The sequence below is a fragment of the Alligator sinensis genome, unplaced genomic scaffold (genome assembly GCF_000455745.1).
Source record: "Alligator sinensis unplaced genomic scaffold, ASM45574v1 scaffold1584_2, whole genome shotgun sequence".
In the NCBI taxonomy this organism is placed as follows: Eukaryota; Metazoa; Chordata; order Crocodylia; family Alligatoridae; genus Alligator; species Alligator sinensis.
In genome coordinates, this window is record NW_005842864.1 from 25,311 (window position 1) to 40,514 (window position 15,204).

At 47.7% G+C, this 15,204-nt stretch overlaps 2 long non-coding RNA genes across 2 annotated transcripts in view; both read right to left on the reverse strand.

Annotated features, from left to right (window-relative positions):
- Positions 1-486: 486 nt before the first annotated feature.
- LOC106722910 lies at positions 487-1,659 on the reverse strand. Its single transcript, XR_001358926.2, has 3 exons — positions 1,449-1,659; positions 1,238-1,333; positions 487-956 (listed from the first exon to the last, which is right to left on the reverse strand). It is a non-coding gene; the product is annotated as an uncharacterized LOC106722910 (long non-coding RNA).
- A 197-nt stretch (positions 1,660-1,856) lies between these two features.
- LOC102379308 overlaps positions 1,857-15,204 on the reverse strand; it is a 146,001-nt gene continuing 132,653 nt past the window's right edge. The window contains exon 4 of the long non-coding RNA XR_325163.2: positions 1,857-2,203. This is a non-coding gene — a long non-coding RNA (uncharacterized LOC102379308). The remainder of the gene's footprint in view (positions 2,204-15,204) is intronic.

Below are 15,204 nucleotides of genomic sequence, written 5' to 3' on the forward strand. Positions count from 1 at the left end.
GGTGCCCGCATCTGAAAGCAGTCTGCTATATAAAAGGCAGCAGCATCTAATGGCACAAGATTCAGGTCCGAGTGGCTTTATTACCCATTTGTTACCAGGCATATAGATAGCGCTCCGTTCAGCAAGGTATTGGAGCGTGCGAAGGGCTCCCATGACTTCAAAGGAGTTATCGATGTGTTTAAAGTTAAAGATGTTCTTGGAACCGCGTTGACGTGGAGCCAAGGTCTCTCCATAATGGCAGATCAACCCGAGCTGAAGCTTTTTCACTTCTCCGAAGTTTGGAGGTGTTGCCTCTCTGTTCCCTCTCTCCATGAAATTAAGCGTTGCGCTGATACATATAAATAAATATAGGACAGGGCTGCCATAATTGTAACATTTTGCAGTATCTGGCATTTGCCGTGAGTTGAAGGCTAAGCTAACCATGCTTCAGCGGAGCATAAAATTGCTTTCCCGCAGAACAAGCAGGGCATTGTAGTAATAGGCGAAACTGTAAGTGGTGTTAACGGCTGTATTTCCACTTTATTGATTGACGTTGTGCAAAGCAAAGCCCTGGTTTCAGCGATACGCACATCTGTCAGGTCACCACGATGGTGAAAGAACGGGGGCTCGGTGCCGCTAGTGAGACTAATCAGCACATGTCTCCGGGAGCGTTTGCACTTGTGTAACGATCATGGGGCTATGATGATTAGGGGATGCTGCAGTAAATGAGTAGGTCCCAAGGGTGCTATGGAAATGAGAGCTGTCCAGGGTCAGCTTCCGCTTACCGTGCGCATCAGGACTTGGGTAGCGCGCATGCTCGCCCGATGACACGAGCTTATGTAAATCGCTTCCCCCTGCCAGCTCCATTCAGATGTGCGTGATTCATTTATGAATGGGCTGCATCCCTTCCTGCTCCCACCTTTGGGCCAGACCAGTGCAGACCGGGCCAGGGATGCCTCGAAGATGAATACCACTTCCTAAGTGAAAGAAAGCAAATGAGAGTACGAGAGAGGCTTATAGCAAAGAAGTACTCAGAGAAAACCAGGTTGTTGCAGAAACATCCCTGCAAAGACCAGCATCAATACTCTACAGCGGCAGCATCCCGATTCCTCGGAAGCAGCTTGCTTACAAATTAACATGTGTTAAACACATCTTAAGGGCTTAGGAACACAAGAGCTACTGCATCCTAACTTCTCCTAACTCTTTCAATAGATGTACTGCAAGTTAGCCAACATTACAGCTTACGCAGCTGACTTACCAGCTGATGATGGAGTCTCTGCCATGTAGCTCGGCCTTTTGTCCTGCACGTGGACAGCTGGATTTTCTGGGGACCGGGCGATGCGGGAGCTGGTGGCTGCGACACAGAACGAGAAGTTCAGAAAGCAAGCGCTCTGTGAGAGGACTGTAAAACTGTATCTCCTCCACAAACTATGCACGGTTATCCAAAAAGGCCATGGCAGCACTCTTACCAAATAAGATGAGTTTCCACCGGGGCGGTGTCCTAGAGCCGAGGGAGCTAAAAAATGGTTTTTTTCGGCACTTCTTGTAAGTTAGAAATGGCCTCAACTTGCAAAAATGTGGCACACGTCGCAGCTCTTAACAGGACAGCTGCAGCCCGCGCTGCGATCGCATTTGCCCTCAGCAGCTGCACTGAGTCTGCTCCTGCTCACAAAAAGGGAATGAATCCGTGCCCCGTGAAAAAAAAAGGGCTGTGCTCCCACATCAGTCCTCCAAACCCCGCCGTCATCTTGCTGTAACTGGCCGTGTTTGCAAAGCGTTTCCTAAGGCCAGATCCCCCTGACTGCTCCAGAACAGCGCAGTCCCACCGAGTTGTAAGCTGAACTCCAAGTCCTGGCGTCGATCAGCTGTTTTGGGCAGGCAGTGAGATGAGTGGACGACCAGGTAGGATGCAAAGTGAAAGCATTCATTGTCCTGTGAGAATATATTGGTGTCTATAGACTAAAACAACTGCTGTGCTAGACTGCATGCACAACTGCGTGCACAAGCCAGCTAAATTCCCATTCGGTCCGTTGGGGTGAGACTAGCTGATCCGGCAAGAAGGCTCCTAAGTCTCCTCGGATACTGCACAGATCCAGGCCTGCTGCGTACTTGGAGGATTTTGGGTGCCAAGGTCCAAGCCAGGGAGGTGCGGTGGGATGCTTAGTAGACATGACACCCCCAGAAACCAAATAAGTTGGGAGCCTTCACTAGATCCCATTCATTCCTGATCCTTATGGATAGCCAAGGAGCCCGCCGTCCAGCTGGGCTGGGGAAGACGGTCAGATTTATGTCTCAGTCCCTTGATTGCAGGGTGTAGCTGCTGATATCGCTGGCTGATGTAGCCCTGGCATGGGGTAAAAGCATCTTCCCTGCTACATTGGAAGAGATCCCAAAACCATCCGGATAACTTGCCTTGGCCAGCCGATGAAGAAGAGGGACAGGGAGAGAAAGGACAGCAATGTCTAGAGGAGCTGGTGGGGGGCACGACTTCGGTTGTCCCTGAAAGAAGCAGTGGAGTTGGAAAGTGGGGAATTCAAAGCCGATCTGAGGGAAATTGCCCCAGGCTAGATTCATCTTGCTCCCTCTTGAATAACAACATGAAGAGCAGCATGCCCTGAAGTGCCCTAATTAATGACAGGACATCCTAGAAGGGAGATCAGACCTTGTGCTTCAATCTGCAACAGCAAGGAATCAGGATGAGGATAACCGAGTGAGACAACTCATCTCCTACTGGAGCTTAAACTTTCCTCCGAAGCACCCAGGAATGAGAGGGACAGTGGGTCTGATCCAAAACTGACTTTTATAGACCCAAACGTGAGATAATTTCAGATGAAAAATGCAATGGTGGGTAGCCAGGCAGTTGGCTCTGTCGGGTGGGCACCTGTGAGAGCAGATCCTGCAAAAAGGTTGATATTAAGGGAGACAAAATTAAGTATTTGCATCTCCCCAACATGTGGGACTGCATATGCTTTGGGTCTCTCTGAAGCTGCAGATGCTGGATGCTTTCTGCTGCTAGGAAGAGCCTTGTCGCGCAGCCCTGGTGCTCCCCGGAGCTGGCTGCCATCTAGCAATTTAGCAAGGATGAGCTCAAATAGCTTCACGGGAAATATGCATAGCATATGCCAGCGCAGATCAATCCCACATCGCATGTCACATGCCAACTGCTTTATTTATGGTGGGTTGGAAGGGGAATCTGGGAAGCCAACAGAGAGAGCCTGCCGCACCCTGAATAAAAGCCTGTTTTCCTTACTGCTCTCCTTTGATCTTTCTCTCCTTCCCCTGCTTTCATGCTTTTCTGCCCTTTTCGCTATGCAGTAGGTTTGACTGCGGATAAAAATAATAGTGGGTCCAGCTCCAAGCATCCCCCAGGGAATAGGTTTGGGGTTCTGCGGCGTTTCAGGTGTGAGATGATCCAAAAACAGCTAGTTACTCCCTGGGCATCTTGGCAGGACCTTGTGAGGCTCCAGCCCACTGGATTTCAAACCATCCATCCATCCATCACAAAGGCAAAAAAAACCCCCCCAGAACTCATTTAAACTCCAGTATAAACCATCTCCACGACCTATTTCTGCAACTAATATAGACACACAGCACGCTTAGTGGGAACATGCTGACAGAAACCAGCACTTAAATCCATTTGCAGTTTGTCTTTGCAGTGCACCTTGAAATAGGGATAGTGTTTCCTCTCCCTTTCAGATGGCATTGTCATGCTTGACTTGAGCTAATCTTCTGCTTGTTTAAATTGAAAGTTTCCCATATAAACCTCTCATTTCCAAGACAGACAGAGAGAAGGAAACCAGCTTAAAAACTTCACTAGCCATTCAAAGAAAAATCAAAACCCAAGCGGCCTTTTTTTGCTCCTTTTCCCAATATTTTTCTTTGCTCGTTGTTCTATAATACTCGTTTCCTTCTGAGCCTCGAATATCCATTTTGGGGATCTTGGCTTGTTTCACTGGGTCAAAAATGGTTCGTTCGCAGTAGAGCTCCCTGTATTAAGCGCTAGGTAGTTAACCCAAGCCCTGCAAAACTGAACTCAGGTCTTACAAGGTAAAAGCCCTTTCAGCCCATCTTCAAATACTGTAGATAAATCCCATTAGCTTCCTCTACACTATCAAAGTATTTGGATAACTTAAAGCAATTGAATAAATAAAAATGTATCTAAACACCTTGTAAATCCTTACACCGAGCAGTTGTCGACTCTACTTTTAACCCTAGGAAAACATTTCACCAATTACTGATCAAATACAATGCAGCTAAATTTCACCGCCGGCACATCATTTTGATAATGGGTATGGAAATTATCCATTCAATAGCTATTCACAAATAACTTAGAAAGATTGGTTTTCAGATAGTTCTGAGAACCTCAGAATAATCCTCTATAATCACCGCGCTGAGAATCCACCAACATTTTTGCCTTTGAAAAAGGCTGTTTGGGGCTAAAACGTTGGTGGTCTCTGCCTGGCTCCTGACCAGTGAGCTCAGACAATATATATGTGAAATCATGATCATTCTCCCGCGGAGGACAAAGTTTGTTCCCTATACTAACATGACGCATGGAGCCGGCCTCTAAGAAAGGCTGTTTAACATTTCCCAATCAGACCGGTCCTCAGGTACTCCTCCAAGCATCCGGCCAGCTTTCCCCCACCCGCCGCAAGCTGCAATTTTGTATATTATACCGTACTCAAAGAATTTTTAATTGGACTCATTTAGCTTTTTTTTTTTATCAGCGCCGAGACAATGCACGTGCAATCTAGACCCTGCAAGACCCCAGGCTGTTTTTTAAAGAGACAAAGAAACACCAGCCACACACTGCACTTGGTTTGCTCGCTGGCAAAGGTGATCTGCAAAGTTTTAAAACCAACCAATTTCACACCCTTTTTTTTTTTTTTTTGCTTCAATGTATAAAATTGCCCCCAACGGGTTTGAAAGAATATTTTGGGGGCTTCAGTGGGAAATGACAGATGCCCTGTCTGCTCTGTCCTGCAGCAGCAGGAGGTGGAGACGATAATGGCTATAAGCTAATGGCTATATCACATCAAGTGAAGGAATGGGGCAGTGGACTACACCTCCAACATGTTCATTAAGTGGTACAGTTAATTGTAGCAGCCAAACCCAGATAGTTTGGAACAGGCTGTCTCAGGTTTTCTTCCCTCGGCTCTGGAGATGTCATTGTGTCACTAGCTCCCGTCATTCTGGAGGTCTCCAGTTTGGACACAACATCCTCTAATGACAGAGCAATGTGGCTATGCTGCTTCTGGCCCTGCGGGCTCTGGCATGCACCAAAACTAAGGTAGCTGCTCCCCCTCAGCCCTGTGCTTGCTGGTTTTAGAAATGGGAACACTCATTCCTGGTCCCAGGGGCTGTGGGAAGCCCGGGCGGCCCCCAGATTTTGCTCCCCAGAGGTTGGGTGCTTTACATGTCTGTATTTATTTCTAAATGCCTCCGGGCTGTTCCCTGCTCTGCATCTAGACCCAGAGACAACAGTCCTGGAGGCGAGGGCTGGGCCCAACAAGAGAAGCAATCAGTCACTGCAAAGGGAAAGACGGCTACTGCCCAGGCAGCTGCTGGGGCCACCTCCCCTGGGGCCAGACTGCTTTGATCTATTGATAATTATGCAAAGGTTAATTGGGGGCATCGCCGACTCCCCTGGGATGCCCACTTAACATGCACAGCCGGGGCTTTCCTCCAACAGGTGAGCCACGGCCCTGCGCAAAACCGCTCCGGTCTCCGTGCCAAAGCATTTGCAAGACAAGGCAGACAGAAGAGTCCGCCTTTTGCAAGCCAGGAGCTGAGCATGGGGGATTCAGAGCCTTGCCCACATCATGTGCAAAACCGGGGGCGCTTCCAGAGATTCGAGCCAGGTCTTCTGATTCACTACACCAGGGTCCTTCGCTTTTCTCAGCGCATGCTGAAATGCTCACAGCCCCCAAGCCTAAAGTACCGCACCTATCAATAAGAGGCAGGTGAACCCTGAAAAAACTATGCCCGGGCTTTGATTTGAATAGCAACCAAGAGCTTCCTCCCCAGTCTTGGCAGATATGAATAATGGTTGGTTCACAAGAACAAACACCTCTTAAAACAGGTGTCTGGGTGAGCATTTCCACCTCAGACCCTCGCACAGCTCCCTTAAAAGCTCTTCCATCTACCAGAGGGACCTCAAAGTGCCAGGCACACAGTCAGAAAGCAGAAATACCTCCACATGACTTTGAGGACCATTCTGATACCTGGAATAATAACATACGACAGCAAATAATGACTACTGAACAACGCTACCCAAGCGAGGAACCTGCTGCTAGTCCTGAGATGGCCAACGGGTTGGCCAAAAGGATGAGTTGAGCACTTTTGAGTAACGACTACATTTATTTAGGATTAATAAATCTATACGTTTCCAAGGCTGTTTACAGGCCCTTCAAATGTCATTTTGCAACCTCTGAGGAAGTGAGCTTCAGGTCATAAAAGTTTGCATTATATATATATAGGGGGTGTGTGTGTGTGTGTATATATATATATATATATACACATACATATATATATACATACATACACACACACATACACACACAGGGGTGTAGGTTGTAGCCGTGTTGGTCTAAGGACATAGGCAGACAAAGTTCTTTGGGTAAATCTGATATCTTTTATTAGACCAACTCAAATAGTTGGAAAAAAGAGGCTTTCCAGCTATTTGAGTTGGTCTAATGAAAGATATTAGATTTACCCAAAGAACCTTGTCTGCATTATATATACACACATATATACACCTAGACTATAAGGTGCAGATTTGCCCTACCTTCTATAGATCCTTCAAAACTAAGGAAAAATGCAAATTTGCTTGAATAAATGCTTCACCCATCCCCATGGGACACTAGATTGGGAATGGTATGGGACAGAGGGTGGAAGATGTGAAGCAAAGAGAGTTAGCAGAGGGCACAGCACAAAAGCTGGGTAGCTGAGAAGGGTATCCAGGTTGTCATCGTATTGGTCTAGAGGAACAAGCAATCTGGGCTCCTGGTAGAGGTGATATCTTTGATTAGACCAACAAGATTTTTGCAAAAAAAAAAAAAAAAATTTGCAAAAGTCTTGTTGGTCTAATAAATATATCACCTCTACCATGAGCCTGGGAGTGGGTAGCTGAGAAGGGTCATATGGTGCTTGAAAGGAAGGGATGAGGCATTCGAATTGAATCCAAGAAGCACCCAGGAGCAAAGGATATGCGGGAGGAGACACAGCTGGATCAGCAGGGATGGGAGCTCAGTTTAGCAGCTGCTTCTTGACGGGGTTGACCCGGGGGCTGGCCAGGGGACAGGAGAGCTTCACAGAAGAGCCAGTGAAAGTCAACATTTTAAACCAACCTTGCTGCTGCAGGTTGCCCAAATGTCTTCTTCTGTGCTTAGAGAGGACTGTCTGAGCACTTACCACCACCGAAGGCAAAAAAATACCAGAGCTGGCCTGGAAAGGCTGCTTTGGGGTATTTTTAAAAGTGGCTTGGAAACATTTTATTTCTTCCAATGAAAAAATGGAAACCCCCCCAAAAAACCCACAATGGTTTGACAGAAAATGTTTGACTCACTCTAAAGAACCAAGAGTTGCTAACGTTTGCTCACCAATTTTGTAATTCGAGAGTTATGGGCAAAGCCCGCTCAGATGGGTGGGTACCCAGCGGGTAAGGTTTTCTCAGAAGGAGCTCGGCGGCACCCAAAGGGTTTCCGATGTGCCAACAAATCCTAAAAAATCTGCCCTTCAATTTGAGCACTTAGCATTTCCAAAATCTGGCCATAAGACTATAGAGCTGCCAAGCTTCCTAGGAAGCACAGATAGCATCTGAAACACAGTATTACACAATCAAATCCTTGTCAGCAGATGCACAGCTTTTTTTCCTCCTGGGCATGGCCTCCAACTGCGTTAGACAAGCACAACAGTCAGACAGCTCTTGAGTCAAAGACCTTCCCAGATAGTCAAAGTAAAAGGGTCAAGAAGGACTCCTCCGATCCCAATACATTGTTGAGGTGTTCAAATAAGTGCAGCATATTCGCCAGGCGCTGGCCAGATCCTGGCTTCCCTTTTGGGAAGCTGGATTGCACGGAGTTACTGGTTGGTGCCATTGCAAACAACTTGCCAACTTCTCCCATTGCTCTTTGGAGGGACGGGCTGACCCTGGCAGATTCTGCCCCGGGTGTGGACGTGCCTCTTCTAAGGATGCCCTTTGAGACGTGAAACGATGCCGTCACCTCCCATGTCAAAGGGGAGGAACAGGGAGCTATTGCCTGCTACCTCAAGGGCCCTACATAAATGCACCTAAATCACCAGTCCATCGGGAGTATTGGGGAGGGATCCCCTGGCGTAGGCTCTCCGCCTGGATGTGCCTCAGCTCATTTACATCAGCTTTACCTTGAAGGAAGGATTAATGACCTTTGCGGTCTGACATTTAACCACCCTTGCTCCTCATTCATCCTCACTATTCATTTATCCTCCATTCAGCCGTCTTTATTACCTCGCCAGAGCAGAGGCAACAGGCTACATATTTCTTGTAGAACAATAGATTATTATCCTAATTATAGTTTCCTGGTGTTTTCTTCACTTTTACCATTTTATTAAAAACAATTAGCTGAGAAGAACCAATCTTTTTTAATCCCTCGCCTATTGTTCTCCGCTCTCTCTGAATCTGAGGAGGTCTTTTCAGAGGGTATTTTATTCATAATTACATATTGTAGAGTGATTGTTCAAAAACGCAAATCCAGAAGGGATTTTGTTAACATTACTTTTTTTAGCAAGTATGATCCCGGGGGCTCTGAAGTTTCCAAGTGCCAGCTACTTAATTACCTGTCCCAAAGCTGCCATTTCCTTGCAAGCCTGAGTCAGACTCTGCAGCTCTTCCGTGGAAAAGTTTTGCTGAAGTTCGGAGGAGAGGTTCATAGATTTGACCCCTTCACAGGATCTGGGGTACATCTGAGACTTCCCAGGTCAAATGAGATTCAAATCCACTCTGTCGTCTCCCCTTGCACAGGCGGCAAGTCGGCCACTAGCACTAACTGGCGTTCCCAATGTAAGCACGGATTTGAGAATACCTTCGGCTTGCTAAGGCTTTATTAAAGCAGGCTGTTTGGCGAGTCAACAAAGCAATGCAGAGTGCAGGACGATCTCCATGCCCATTCAGCCAGGATTGACAATTGCCAGAGTGATATGGAAAATGGAAATCAGAGGACTAGGTACCAGACCCACAGCTATCCACCTACTGAACAGCCCCGACTCAGCTGAGCTGGGTTAGGACGTGCTCCAGTGCCCAAGAGAGGAAAGGTTATATAGCCCATCACAAGCCAATGCCCCGTTGCCATTTCCACGTAGCTCGCAAAGGACAGCACACCGACACCCGAGCCGATACTAGCGCCAAACACCAGATGCACGTCCCCTTGCACTGCTGAACACAATCACACGTCACCCAAATCCAGTTAAAGAGGATTGTTATCAGCCTCAATGTCCCCACACGGTTCGCAGAGGGCATGTCCGCCAGGCAGGAAGGCGATGCGAAAACGCAAAGCAGACAACATACCAAGCTCGCTCTGACACAGTTTTACATAATTAGGCCCATCTTTGCTCACAACACATCCTAAGTGCTTTAATATGTTTGCTCAAAGACAGGAATCTTTGGGAACACAGCCACGGCGTCGAGGGAATCAGCAAGCTGCCAGGCCAGGCGCAGGGAAAGTCAGCCAGGCTGGCTGAAGCCTCCAGATTGAAGCTCTTTTGTTAGAGGAACCCTGTGAGTGGGCAGGGAAACAGAGATGTCCTGGCCCCAAGGCAGCTGGTGACCAAACTCCCCTTCACTTCTGTGGTTTCTATGTTTTGCTGCAAAAGCAAACCCTGCTCCGGTCTTCCCATGCTCGCCCCAGTACCAAGGGAGCTGAGGGGGCTGCTTCGAAACTTTGGCACCATCAAACTCTCGCCCCAGCCCCAAATAGTTCCCTCTGCAAAATTCTCCAACCCTATCCAGGGAGGAGCATCCATGGCCTTCACACAGAAAAGCCTTGTTGCTTAAAGGCCAAATCCCGCTTGCATTACTCTCGTGAGCAGCCCTGCTAAAAGTCTGGGCTGGGGCTGAGTGTGCAGCGACTGATCCCGGTTTGAAACACGAAGGTCGACCCCTCTCCCCCCGCCCCGCACAGCTCAGGGAGCCGACGTGAACGGGAGGATGAGTCCCTTTGTCTGGCTGGGATCGGACGTCCCAAAGCTGATTTCAGCGCAGTCCGCTGTCACTTGAAAAGACGTGTGCGCGTTTGGGGGTGGGGGGAGTGCTGGCTATATTGAAAAAGTCAAGCAGTTCAATGGGGCTCTGTAATTTTGTGTTTGCAAGCGGGAAGACACATAGAAGTGGCTCAGATCCCATGCACTTTACACCGGCTTTTCGAGTGTCCCCACCCCGTCACTACCTTTGTGAATTGCCAGCTATTTGAACAAGGGTCTCGTCCCCCCCCCTTGAAGTCAGGATGCTGTATTTGTCTCTCTCACATCAAAGTCATTTCCATGGTAGCTGACTGTGATGTCATAAACACATTTTTAATGGCTCGTTTACAGCGGGGAGGAGAAGGGAGAGTAGACAATGGGTGGAAGGAAACGCTGCTTGATGCGCGCATTTGTAAACACAACGGGGAGGTCACAGGCGGCAGAAAATTGGAGGCCACTGAGGATGCGACTTGCCTAAATGCTTTTCCCTCCCCTCGTGCTCGCCCCAGCCCCAAACCCCTTTGAAATCACGTCTTCCACTGAAAAACCAGGAATCGTCCGGAGGGTGTCGCCATTACCCATGCTGCACCCAGAGCCTGCGCGGTGCCCCATCATTAGCCAAATCCAAAGCACTTGCACACTGGAAAGACCAAATTCAGGTTACAGGGAATGCAATAAGGGGATTTTCCGTTCAGGTCCTGCTGCTGCTTATAGCACGTGGACAAGGCATGGTCCGAGGTAGGACCATCGCTCGTGCAAATGGTCCTGTTGGCTTTAAGTCAGTCAGTCCAGCCCAATCCTGAATCCATTGAAGTCAGTGGGAAGTCTTCAGCAGGCATTAAATGAGGCCCCCATCCACTGCCTGACTCAGTTTCCCCATCACCAGTCATATACCTACTCCCCTTGCCGGAAAAAGGGGGAACGATGTCTCTGAAATGCTGGAAAGAAGGAGAAAGTGGCTTGTCACAGCAATGTCATAAATGCACTCAGCCTTGCTGCAGGCATTGACTTGGTCTGCTGTGATGACCAGAGGCCTCTGCTTTCCCATCAGGATGAGCTTAAAAAGTTTTGTCTAAAAAGGAAGCGTTTCAAACACAGCGGCAGACCCCAGCTTTGCCACTCGTGGTCATAAGATCTCCCAAACCAGATCTCCCCTGGAGATCCTGAACTCATCCTGTGGCTGCTGGCACCACCGTTTAGACGTGGCTCAGCAAGATTCCCAGCAGGCAGGAGAGTCTGTTGGGTAGGGGCGCGAGATGCTGCATCCTCGCCAAAAAGGTGCTTTTGCTACACACCGTAGGACCGCCTTTCCCTGTCTCAATGTCCTGCAGGTCAATAAGAGGGTAAAATATGGCCCTGAGAAGTACTTGAGTTTCGGGTTTGCTTTAGGAGAGGCCAGTGCTTGCTGTAGGTTCCCACTGAAGCACCACAAGGCAGGCGGGCCCGCAGCAAGGGAGCAGCAAGTCCGAGCGGGTCTCCAGTTCCTGAAAGCTCGAAAGAGTTCAGAGCCAGAAATTTGGAGCTGCCCCTATCTCAGCCGGCTGTGGAGGGCAGCTGAGAGACGCCTTTGTGGCATGGGAGGAAGGGCTGTGGGAAGCAAGGGACCAATGCAGCAGAGGAGCCAATTCGGGAGCCACCTCTGTGCAAGAAAGGTGTGGATGTGGTTGGTTCCCCGAGTCGGGGCTTGCACACCCGACCCCTTGCTCAGGCAGTGCTCTCTCCCGGGCTGCACCGTTGGGTTTGGAGGTGGAGCAGGGGACCACAGGGACCCACAAAACCACTTGAGGGGCAGCAACAGCCAAGAGGGTTACTTCTGTAGGGCATCTCCCCTTCACTCCTGGCCTGGAGAAGTCAGTCGTGTTTGCCCTGCTCCTGTCCTCTGCAAAACTCCTCCATGCACAGCCTGCCCCCCTGGCACTCGGGGTCCCTGCGGGCTGCAGCTGACCACCCTTTTGTGGCTCAGACTCCCACTGACGTGGACGGGAAGGGGGAGCTTTGCTTGCACCAGGGTCTGGCCCTTCCATCTTAATAACGTGCCCCAAGCTGGAGTTTCTGAATTGGATGCTCTTGTCAGACTCTCTTCCCTCATCGCCCCCCAGCATGGCGAGGCATCCTCGCTAGCTGAAGAAACTCCCGAGACCCAGTCGCACGAGACAAACCATTGCAGCGCTTTTCCCATTCCACCCAGGGGGAGCTCAGCAGAAATTCCCTTTCTACGTGCTATATTACAAAAGGTATTTCTTTTAGCGTGCTCTCCCAGCGGTAGCATATTGCCTGGCCTAGGGGAGCTGCTATTATTTTATGGTTTTCACACATCCTGTTCCTCACTAAGGTACAGTAGAAGCAAACCACCATTTTGCAGTACTCCCACAGCAGCCATAAAATGGTGGCACAGATGAAAACTGCCAGATCAAACACAATCCAACTGTCTGTCACCACCTACCGCTCTCCTCTGCCGCACGTGTAATACTGCATCCTTAATCATGTTAATATTTGATTTCGGGGAACTTAAACAAAAAAAAAAAAAAGGGAGAGAGAGACAAGCAGTACTATAGGAGATCATTCGTGTTTGCATCGCAGCCATGGTGCACCGAGATGCGATCTACAGATGTTAGAATTTGCATCGTGCCCCGTAAAACAATACGTTCGCAGCTCTGTTGCTTATTAACTCCGCTGTCTGAATTACTGCAAGATGCCAGCAATGGCTATGTCAGGGACATTTAACATGCAACGTGCTTGAGCTAGGGCAAAGCTCAAAGCCGGAGGCTAGGACAGGCAGATTAATTTAGCTGCTGGATCAGAACACAGAACTCGACTTCCTGCCCCCGGGCTTTACGGGACATTTCTGCTTACAAGCGTGCCACGCAAAACCCGACTGGGACGGGAACAAGAACCTGCCACCACGAAGCGCTGCACAGGGAGACTTGCACGTGGACAAACCAATGTTTAGACAGGTCAGACTTTGCATTTTTCTTTGGAAAGGTGACTCTTTCTTGCATCGGTTTATTTAATTTTATATGGGGGGGTTGCATCAAGGTTTTGCAGAGGAATACAATTGCTGCTAAGAAACGCAAACCTACGCACGAGGTACGAATTTATCTTTTGGCGTGGATTGTGATCATTGGAGGACCCGGCGTGTCCCTTGAAATTAAGGCTGAAACACATTTGGCATGAAGAAGGAGAGACCAATCATAAAATTAAATAAATTCCTGCGGATGAACAATGCTGCTTTGTATTCAGATTTTTTTGGCTTAACGGATGCTCAGATATAAACATACAGGAAGCATCTCACGATATATAACTCTCTATTTAACAGAAGTCATCGCAGATTAAGAAATGTGCAATGTAAGGGCTAACAATAATTTTTATTATAAGGGCGGACTGTTTTGAAAGTTAAAGCATATCTACAGACCATGAAATCTCTCACCACGTTTAACTTCCTCTTTTAGGTCTTTCAGAAGCTCTCTTGTAACGGAGCATTTATTAAGTTGGACTTTGCAAATAGTCCAAAATTTTATGGGCTATATATTTCCTTCCTTCCAATCTTCTAACATTTATTGGTTTGTGTAATAAAGATTTTGGCAAGTTCTGTTTAAATTTTTTTTTAATTTATTTTGCCAGAGTAAACTTGTTAAAAAATATATATTGAAGAATTGGCCCAATAAAACCAATTATTGCAGAATTAAAAAAAAAAAAAAAAGAAGTCACCGTTTGTCTTTTTTCTGCAGTACTATTATTTACTGAACGGCACTCATCATCATGGATAGCAGAGAGATATGTATTTGTTATTTCTGTACCTGGAAATTTCAACCAAAAAAAAAAAACTTTTCTGAAACATTATTTAAAAAAAATTAAAAAGAAAGTAAGGTTTAGGGATCTGTTTCCATAGTCAATTGTTGGAAAGGTTGAAAAAAAATATTTTGACAGTACTTTGCATGAAATCTCTAACTGCTGCAGCAAACCAGCCCAAACCCACATTGCTCAGGTGGTAATCGTACGTGGCATTATATTTTACAAGTCCTTTCTGTTGCTTGTTCGCTCGCTGCGGGTTTCCTATACAGAGCTGCGTAGCACTGAAAATGACTGCTGTGCTGTACACAAATCTTGTGCCATTTTGACTTATTGGCCTCATACAACATTGTGCAAATTGAGAGTGTCACAGGCTACGGGCTGGATCCTGCTCACGGCTCCGTCGAGAGGAACTGTCCATGGATGCAGTAAGACCAGAATCAGGACCCTGTATCAGCACAGCAGCTTGCAGCCTTGCCAGAAATGGGGAGAGAAAGAAAAAAATATATATATATATCTATATATATAGAGAGAGAGAGAGAGAGAGAGATTTGCCAGTGATGTGCATGCAAAGATTAGCAGCCACAGAAAGCAAGTGCTGAAAATTAAGGAGCTCCACTTTTTCATTTCTTCATCTCCAGCGGAGCAGTCCCCTATGCTGGACCCTCATGAGCTGCGTCCTTTGAAAGGGGAGGGATTTTAGCCAACATCCCAGTCCCGAGGTTTAATGCATTAAGTGCAGACACGGTGTTAAAGGGGAAGCCCGGGGGGGGGGGGGTTCAGGATCAGGATACAAAAACTACATATTGTAAAGTACTGTGGTAGCAAGTTTTCTTCGAGTTTAACGATCCTGGAGTAAAATAGAAAGACCACCGGCAAATGCCGGATCACAGTGCAGTTCTCATACATTTGAGGCCTCCAAAAGAACATGCTTGCAGTGTGACATGGTATTTTTTTTTTTATTTGATTTCATTTCATTTTTTGCAGCTTTCAAAGGGAAATATTCATATATATTTTTGCCAGCTTTCAGGTCCAGTTTCCGGATGCCTGTCAAAGGATTTCATCGGAGTTTGGGTTCAGTTCAGCATCAACCCCATTTTGAGGCGAGGAGGTATCTCTGGAAGAAATGCAAGCGTGTGTGGGCTGTGACAGCTGCAACTTTACTGGAATCAGAGGACACCGAAACAGGGGGTAGGGAGATACAGCAAAGGGGAGAGGACT